We start from the raw sequence: 10,497 nt of genomic DNA, 5'->3' as shown, positions 1-10,497 counted from the left end.
CACTGCTAATCATCTGTCGGTTCTCAATCAGGTTGGAATAGAATCCAGTGATTCTTTTGCGTCTGTCACTAACGCCCAGCCTTCAGGAGTTTGAAGCTCGTCACAGTCATTCAATCATTGAATCCTACTCAGAATACAACAGACAAGGTTTAGACCTTCCGGATTCTCTTGAATGCCGCCATCAATTCTAGCTTATACCACGAAGATTCCGATCAAGGGATCCAAGAGATAAACATTCAAGCCTTGTTTGCTTGTAGAACATAAGTGGTTGTCAGGCACTCGTTCATAAGTGAGAATGATGATGAGTGTCACATAATCATCACATTCATCATATTCTTGGGTGCAAATGAATATCTTAGAACAAGAATAAGCTGAATTGAATAGAAGAACAATAGTAATTGCATTAATAGTTGAACTATTATATATTGCTGGAAAGCCCAGGATGTCTACTTTCCAACGCCATTGAGAGCGCGCCAATTGGGCTTCTGTAGCTCTAGAAAATCCACTTCGAGTGCAGGGTGGTCAGAATCCAACAGCATCTGCGGTTCTTTTCAGCCTCTGAATCAGATTTTTGCTCAGGTCCCTCAATTTCAGCCAGAAAATACCTGAAATCACAGAAAAACACACAAACTCATAGTAAAGTCCAGAAAAGTGAATTTTAACTAAAAACTAATAAAAATATACTAAAAACTAACTAAAACACACTAAAAACGTACCAAAAACAATGCCAAAAAGCGTATAAATTATCCGCTCATCAAAAAGATTTATGTTTGGGTTTGATTTATTAAAGAAAAACTTTATGTTTTGAATGTTATTTGTTAACAAAAGATTATATATTGACTTTTTACTCATTAAAGAAGACTTTATATTTTGAGTTTGATTAAAGAACTACATTTTAAGGAATTATGATTCAAGGAGTTTATTAATTTTAAAGAACGAGTTTGATTGTCGTCCTCCCTAAAGTGTCAGAACTCTACCGTGAGATTTACTTAATAAATGATTCTTTTTAGTCTTTTGAAAGAGGTTTAAATATGAAATGATTTTGGAAGAGTTGTTGGTTTTAAATAAAAAAGCTTTGAGTTCGGTTTGTTAAGAAAAAGAAAGAAAGGAAAAAGAGAACACGACACGTGTGATTTATGAAATGATTAAAAGGTCACGAGAGGGTAACGGAAAGTAAGTGGTTAAGGTGTGGATGTGAAAATGTTAAGCCATGGGCTTTATGTGTGAAAGATTGTGCGGGGATGCCCGTGTGTATAGAATGGCTTCCAAGAGAAAGTGGCACATGCTTCAGCTGGAGAATCAGCGCCTACAAGTACTTGCAGAGGTCATGTTCGAGATACTTCAGCTAGAGAATCAGCGCCTGCAAGAAGTAGAAACTTGTAAAGGTTATGCCACTGGAATGCCTTATCTGACTTGTGAGTCAGATTGCATCGGGTGCGGGTCGAAACCGACAAATGAGCTCATTACCTGAGATAGGACTAGACATGCATCATCATTGTTTGCACATTTGCATTTAATTGTGTTTGCTTATCTTGTCTCACTGTGATTGTGCTGTTTGTCTTATTGCTATTTGTTTGTGTGTTGATCTGTTTCTTGTGCTATTAGTTTGTGTATTGAGGTGACTAAGAACTGAGGTTGTGAATGAGATTTGTCTTAAGTTTGGAATTTAAAGAAGGTAATTAATTACATAAAGTAATCTTAATAATTATTTTCAAAAGGTTTGATAAAAATATAGTTTTATGGAATAAAGTTAATTATTTGCATTTTATTTCGTTACTCTTACGGCATTCCAATTCTCTATTGAGAACGCGTGGTTGGTTCTCACCCCAAAATTTTTCACCCTTTCAGTGACACAGGTTCGAAGACTCAGTTTGAAGCTGCGGGCGGTTATTAGCCTTATTTGAGTTAAGTTTATGTGATGAGTCACTTTCCTAGAATTTTCTCAACTTTGTTAGTTAAGATTTTATTTTATACAGAGGGATATGAATTGTATATGAGTTTCATTTGAATTCTTTTGTGTGATATTTATTATTCTTACTAACTATGTGACTAGTATTGCTTGAAAATCTTTGATATATGATTTTAATTAATATAAACAAAACTTTTTGGCTTTTTTTTTTAAATTAAAATCTGAAATCGAATTAAAGGATCAATATTAAACAGTAAATACTGAAAACAGGTCAGTAATGCCTCAATTTTGGTACGATCATGACGTGCTGAAAGTTAGGGTGTTACATTATGGTATCAGAGCAGTTCGTTCCTGTTAGAGCCTTGGGAATGAACTGACTATGCTTCATTGCATACTCTGAGTGTCTATCATGCAATAGGACTTATCCTACTGGCAGAAATTTGAGTTTTAGATGCATGACTGTCTATTGATTAATGTTGTTAGTCGACCGTTGCATTTCTCATGGTATTAAGTCTGGTCAACTTAATACTAATGACATATGTATATGGAAACACTAATGGGTTGTCATGGACGAAATATAAATAATAGGTTATGCGAATCATGGAGTCTGGTTCCGTTAGAAGTTATGTTTTATGGGTTGGATACGATTCGACGTATACTCTCTATTCGTACTAATGTGACTTGGTGTCATCTCTTCTTTTATTGTTTTCATTAAAATTCTTTGTTCTGGGATCCCTCTTTAAAATGTGATTTGATTACTTCTTTCAACCACACCTTATCATTTATATATATCTTTGCCTTATTGTGATCCTATCTATTCACTTGAAACTTTTTAAGTGTCAATCCTTAACGCTGCTTGTGTTTTTTTCATGAATCTGGTTTTTTTTGTAGAGTTCGAACTTGTTTTATTATATCAATTTTCGAGGGCGAAAAGTTTTGTAAGGTGGGTAGAATGTAACGACCCACATTTTTAAAAATATAAATATAAATAAGTTAAAATTTATTTTCATAAATTGGAGTTCTTTATTTTTAAAAATTACTTTATTATAAGTAATTAAATTAATTTTATAACTATTTGAATTTAATCAAATTCATATTCTTATAATTAAGTTCCAAATTTACCAATATGAGTAAATATCGGTATTCTTTAATGAGTTTAGTTTCGCTAATATTTCATTAAATATCTTTTATCCTTAAGTTACTAGTGTGATTTATATTAGTAATTCATATATATTTAGTCTTATATATATTACTATTATTTTATATTATTCAACCTTATATATATTATTTACCTCATCAAATATCTTTCAATTAGCATCATTATTTAATATATTCACCTTGATTCCTTCTCTTGGCTAAATGCCATAAGGAAACCAAAGGAAATAAAGCCAAACATAGCTTATGTCTCAAGTGTCAATTACTAGTTACCAATTTTAAACTGTAGTTAAAGGAGTTTGGAAGACTACAAAATCCATCAAAAGTGAAGAAAGATAATTGTTTAGTAAAACAGGGCATCCGCGTACACATACATGGTGCCGCCTACACTCGGATGTTAAAATTTCCCATGTCGTGTACGCGCGCATGTGTTGCGTACGCGAGGAGGCAAGTTAGAAACGATCGCCCGCGTATCATGCCATGGGGCTGCGTACGCATCCTTGAGTTTTTTCCCATTTCCGCATACCCATGCATGTGCCACGTACATGAGAAGGTTTGGCAGAGACGCATGTCTGCGTACGAAGGTGTTCGTGTACGCATGCACTCCCAGACTTGTAAAATTTTGTGAAGTTGTAGAAATCAGAGTTTTATACCGAACTTCCGACGTTCATAACTTCCTCTACAAAATTCCATTTGCTTCAAACTTTAAAGATCTTTGAATCATCTTTAATTTGAAGTAATTTCCAACCAATTTTAAAATAGAGGCTCAAGTTATGATCCGTCCAAGTTTACCAAAAATGAATTTTTACCAAAAATGACAATTCTCTAGTTTTCCTTAACTTCCAAAACCAAAATGATGACCGAAATTCACTACCCACACAAAAATGATGAATCCGTTCTTTTGGCAAGTGCACCAAAATTATCGTCAAGTAATAACCCATAGTGGAGTGGGACCGTATCCACAGAAATTGGTAGATTTGAGAAATTTTAATCAATTGGTGAATTATTCAAGCTAAACAGAATAGATTGTAATTACAGAATTATAAATGGGCAGAAATATAAATGGCTAAAAGGTAAAGAAAAGTAGTAAAGTGCAGAAATAGAAATGGCAAGAATGTAAATGGTAGAAGATTAAATGACTTAATTGTAAACGGAAATGGGGATTTGCAGAATATAGAAGAAAGCTATAAAGAATGGGGAAGATAAGGATAGGGAGATTCATTGAAATTAGGAGATGTTGCCTCTTTGGATTAGATCCAGCTTATATCCTCTTCAATCATGCAACTCATTGACCTCTTGGCAAGCATGATTGATTGAGTCCCAATCCCTTGGTGACTCAATTTCTCAGATCTTGATCAATAGCCAATTTCTTGGTCTAATTGCTCATGAAGAGAGATATGCTTGGTCCCTAATTATACCACACATCATCATAGGTCCAAGTAGAGGGAGGATTATATGTCACCATATCTAAACACCAAAACCCAGATCCTACTTAAGTGTGAGAAGGGATTTCTAGCATGGTTTCATGTTTCATTTTCCAAGGTTCCCATGAAACCCATTTTGCATTCAATCTCTTTTCCAAGATAATTGAACACTAAGCATGAAGAACGAAATTCCTTCTAGCAAATCAAAGAGAAGATGAGGAGAAGAAAAAATTCACTATCATTAATACATCAAGTACAACAGAGCTCCCTCTCTCAATGAGAGGGAAATTTAGCTACTTATAGCTCAAAGAAAAGTACTCAAGATAGAGAAGATGATGAAGTGAAAAGTAAATCTAAAAGCTCTATTCTACAGCCTAGCTTCCTAACTGCTTAACACCATTCTCAGTACTTTTTGGGGTTATTTATACTATTCTTAGCTCTAAAAATAAAGGAAATACAAAAGTGAAAAGAAAAATACAATTTGGAGGGAAAAGAAGCCCAATAAATGTGAACTCCCAGCAGGCGTATGGCTGGCGCTTCAGTGGCATGCCACGCCCTCCTTCATTAGCATCCCTGGCATGCCACGCCTTCAAGCCCAAGTGGCACGCCTAGGGTCTTTTAATCACTCGTGTAGCCTGACGTGCCCCACCTTCAAGCCCAAGTGGCACGCCCAGGCCTTTTTAAAATCTTGGATAGCCTGGCGTGCCACGCCTTCGAGCCCAAGTGGCACACCCAGGCTTTCTCCCTCTTCTTCTTGCTTCTGGAAAGTTGAACAAGCGTGGCACGCCCAGGGTCTGGCGTTCCACGCCCATACTGTGTGCTTGATCTATCTCTCTGGAAAGTTGAACTAGCGTGGCACGCCCAGGGTCCGGCGTGGCACGCCCATTTGTGTGCTTGGCTCCTTCGTTGGCGTGCCACGCCCAGCTTTCAAGTGGCACACCCAGTTCGTAGCTTGGTTGATTGGTGATGATAGCGTGCCACGCCTGAGACTCAAGTGGCACGCTTGGGTGGAGAATGGTAGATGGCGTGCCACGCCTTTGATACCAAGTGGCACGCCCTTATGGTTGGCCTCCTAATTCACTCTCTGGAAAGTATAACTAGCATGCCACACCCATCATTTTGCCTTGGTTCTAGTAGCTGGCGTGCCACGCCCAGCATTCAAGTGGCATGCCCAGGTGAGACTCTTGAGCTGGCGTGCCACGCCTTCTTGAACGTTGGCGTGCCACGCCTGGATGCTCAAGTGGCACGCCTAGGTGAGGGTAAGAGCTTGGCATGCCACGCCTTCGACCTCAAGTGGCACACCCAGACCTTTTTAGCCTTCAACCTCTTCTCTGGAATCTTGTACTAGCGTGGCACACCCATTTATTTATGGGTTTCTTAAGCTTGGCGTGCCACGCCTGGCTCCTCAAGTGGCACGCCCAAGTGAATTTTGAAGTTGGCGTGCCATGCCTTTGATGCATGGCAGAAGTTAACCAATTAAGAGATTTCAATTAAGAGAACAGCGTTGCACGTATAGCTCTTAACCAGCTAAAATCCGCTTTACCAATTTAAAAGGGGTTGTCACAATTTTTAGAAATAAAAATACTGGGAGTATGAGTCCCAGGTCATCTCCGAACGAGTTGCAGAGAAAGTAATAAAAAAAAACTAAGAATAATTATTGATACTTTAAATGAAAAGCCTTGACTGGGGTAATAATTAAGTGGAATTTCTATCCTTGTTGGGATCTTCTCAAATGTAGTGTAGAGAGGTTGCTGTTCTCACTCGGTTAACCCTTACTAAATAAGAGAAAGTATGGTGATTAAACTAACTCTCACCTACAATTCCTAGTCCTCTCCCTTGGGGAGATCTAGCGTTAGTAGGTATACAATTAGCTAACAGCGTCCAATTTAACTAAGCACTTGAGCATTCCAACTCAAGTGTCTTCTCTTGATTAACCCCCATGTCAAGTGGAATTTCTACTCCATTGACAAGAATAAAACGCTTACAGAAATAGTAGAAGAAAACATGATAAATAAAATAAGGATTGGAAATTGATTAATGTAAAAGGTAGTGAACTGTATTGATAAATCCAAACGTAACATAAGTATCTAAATAAGAATAATAAATAATCAAAAGAGTAGGAGAATAGAGAAACAAACTAGAATAGTACTTCTACGGAGGTAGTGGCTCTTCAATATCCAAAGCAAAAGCAACAAACTAAAATCCTATCAACGTAGAGAAAACCTAAAGGAGTAGTAAGATTTAGATCTAAAACTAAAACTATTCTAATATCAATGTAAATGTATGTGTGTCGATAATGATTTGAGTTTCTGCATGTTTCCTTGCTTTATTTTGTGTTTCTGGGTCGAAAATTAGGTTAAAATGTGGACCGCAATTGTCTCCAGCGTATTTTGTAATTTCTGCAGATCATGCAGGTCACGCGTATGCGTCATCCACGCATTCGTGTCATTCAGCGGTTTTTCTTGTCACGCGTTCGCGTCGTCCACGCGTTCGCGTCATTCGTGCAGACTTCGATCTTCACGATTGCATCAGGCATGCATTCGCGTCGCTTGCGAATTCTTCATTTCGTGCGTCGCATGGGCCATGTGCTCACGTCAGTGTTCGCTGGTCATCTCTTTGTTTTCTTGTGCTCCTTCCATTTTTGCAAGCTTCCTCTCAATTCTCTAAGCCATTTCTGCCCTATGAGGCCTGAAATACTTAACACACAGATCACGACATCGAATGGTACAAAGGAGAATAAAAATACATAATTAAAAGATCTCTAGGAAGCAAGTTTTCAACCATGGACAATTTTGGGAAGGACTTGTAATATCATGCTAATTATATGAATAAGTGGGTGAAAGACTTGATAAAACCACTCAATTAAACACAATATAAATCATAAAATAATGGTTTATCAACCTCCCCACACTTAAACATTAACATGTCCTCATGCTTAGTTAAAGGAGATAAAGTAAATGAGTAGGGAAATGCAAAACTCATGAAATGCAATGCAACCTATCTATATATGAATGCAACTATATGTTTCTTGTCTATTTGGTTAAAAGTAAATAAGCTCTTCAAGACAAGCATAATTCAAATTCCACTAATTCAATTCATACAGTAAGAACAGATAAAAATGCAAGAAGATAGCTCATGAAAGTAGGGAACATAGATTTTAAGCATTGAACCCTCACTGATGGTGTATGTGCACTCTAGTCTCTCAAGTGTATAGGGTAATTACTCTATTCTTTTCTAATCATACTTTCTAAATTTTGTTCTACACCTAACCAATCAACAATATTTAATATACCAATACAAACATCATGAGGTCTTTTTCAATGTTGTAATGGGGCTAAGGTAAAGGTAAGGGTGTACATATGGCTAAGTGAGCTTATAAAGTGAATCTTTAATTAACATAAGCTTTCACCTAACATACATATACTCTATATATCTCCTAATTTCATACCTAGCTACCCAAAATTTCCCACTTTGCATTACATACTCATGCTCCAACCTTTCTTTTACTTGTATCACATATGCATTGATCTTTTATTGACATGGCATTGGGGTAATTTTGTCCCCTTATTTATTTATTTATTTTTTTTAAAGAGACATAAAAACTAAAATAACATATCAATGCATATGAAATTTTTGATTTTCTGTTTTACATGAGAAGGTACCCAAATTTTCCAATATTCAAATTTAGAAACATGATACATTCCCTTATTAACCCATGTTTCCACAGTTTTCCCACACTTAATCAACACACAATCTATATCTTAAGCTAACCAAAGATTCAATTTGGGGTGTTTAATTATTTTTTTTTTTTTTGCTTGAGGCTAGTGATGTGGTAAAAAATAGAACAAGGGGGATAAAAAGGCTCAAAGTGGTAAACAATGGTGATTTAAAGGGTAGGCTTATTTGAGATAAGTGAGCTAAACAAGTAATGGCCTCAATCATATGCATGAAAATAACACATTAAACATTGGACATATAGGATAAAACAAAATACAAATTACAATCACAGAGAAGTAAACACACAAGAATAAAATATTTATGGTAAAATAATGTAACCATGTATTTAGGCTCAAAGTCTAACAGGTTGTGTGTTCTTTAGCTCAAAAACCATGTTCCAATTTACAATCTTCAAACAAGTTTAACATTTAAATTTTGGTTTAAATTAGTGAAAATTTTCAAAAATAGGGTCTTAAAAGAAACTTATTATATCTCAACTAAATAGAACATGCATGCAAATAATCCTATTTCTAAACAATATATCCTAAAGAAAAACTGACTAAATATCCTACTTTATTGATGTTAGGGAAGAGAAATTACCTCCAGAAGTCAGGTACTGACCGACCTCCCCACACTTAACGCTTTGCACCGTCCTCGGTACTATCTGTCAGGAATAAAGGTGGGCTGGTAGCAGTATCTCCACAGTCGGGACCGTCATGGCTTCCTGTGCTAGTAAATGAAGTGGAGTCCAGAGTGTCTGGGTCTTTGACAGGTTTGTGGTTTCCTGTGAGTAGCTCCTTGAGGTATTTGAAATGACGCTGGTTGCGGCGCTCTCGTAGCTTCACTTTCTGTTCTTGCCGGTCCAAACTCTCCAGTATCTGATGGAGCAGCTGACTTGTTGAAGTTGCTTGTGGTGTGGAAGGAGGAATGTTTGTAGCTTGTTCTGCAGGCTAGCTAGTAGTGGCTGTTGGCGGTCTGATATATTTCCTGTTATGGACATATTGATCATCCCGTGGAAGCATGGCTTTGGTGTCCCAGCTCTGTAGGAGACTCCGGCTTCTGAGAAAAGATCCAAAACCAAGGCGGGAAAAGGTAAGTTGCCCGCAATTTGTACATGTCCCATAGCACTCTGGATGTGTCTTGGTAAGTTTAAAGGCTGGTGATGAGCGGATAATTTATACGCTTTTTGGCACTATTTTTAGTATGTTTTTAATACATTTTAGTTAGTTTTTAGTATGTTTTTATTAGTTTTTTATTTAAAATTCACTTTTTTGGGCTTTACTATGAGTTTGTGTGTTTTTCTGTGATTTCAGGTAATTTCTGGCTGAAATTGAGGGACCTAAGCAAAAATCTGATTCAGAGGCTGAAAAAGGACTGCAGATGCTGTTGGATTCTGACCTCCCTGCACTCGAAGTGGATTTTCTGGAGCTACATAAGCCCAATTAGCGCGCTCTCAATTGCGTTGGAAAGTAGACATCATGGGCTTTCCAGAAATGTTTAATAGTCTATACTTTGCCCGAGATTTGATGGCCCAAATTGGCGTTGCAAATCAGCTTCAGAATTCCCGGCGTTTAACGCCGGAACAAGCACAAAAATTGGAGTTAAACGCCCAAACTGGCACAAAAGCTGGCGTTTAACTCCAGAAAAAGTCTCTACACATGAAAGCTTCAATGCTCAGCCCAAGCACACACCAAGTGGACCCCGGAAGTGAATTTTTACGTCATTTACTCATTTTTGTATATCCTAGGTTACTAGTTCACTATAAATAGGACATTTTGACATTGTATCTGTACATCATGACACATTACACGTTTCTTATTGTATCTTCTACGGCATGAGTCTCTAAACCCCATGGCTGGGGGTGAGGAGCTCTGCTGTGTCTTGATGGATTAATGCAATTACTACTGTTTTTCATTCAATCACGCTTGCTTCTATTCTAAGATATCACTTGTTCCTCAACTTGATGAATGTGATGATCCGTGACACTCATCATCATTCTCACCTATGAACGTGTGCCTGACAACCACCTCCTTTCTACTTGAGATTGAGTGAATATCTCTTGGATTCCTTAATCAGAATCTTCGTGGTACAAGCTAGAATTGATGGCGGCATTCAAGAGAATCCGGAAGGTCTAAACCTTGTCTGTGGTATTCTAAGTAGGATTCAAGGATTGAATGACTGTGATGAGCTTCAAACTCCTGAGGGCTGGGAGTTAGTGACAGACGCAAAAGAATCACTGGATTCTATTCCAACCTGATTGAGAACCGACAGATGATTAGTCGTGCTGTGACA

This window comes from Arachis duranensis, chromosome 3 (assembly GCF_000817695.3).
Source record: "Arachis duranensis cultivar V14167 chromosome 3, aradu.V14167.gnm2.J7QH, whole genome shotgun sequence".
Lineage (NCBI taxonomy): Eukaryota > Viridiplantae > Streptophyta > Magnoliopsida > Fabales > Fabaceae > Arachis > Arachis duranensis.
The sequence above is the reverse complement of the archived record's forward strand: the minus strand, read 5'-3'. Positions refer to the sequence as shown.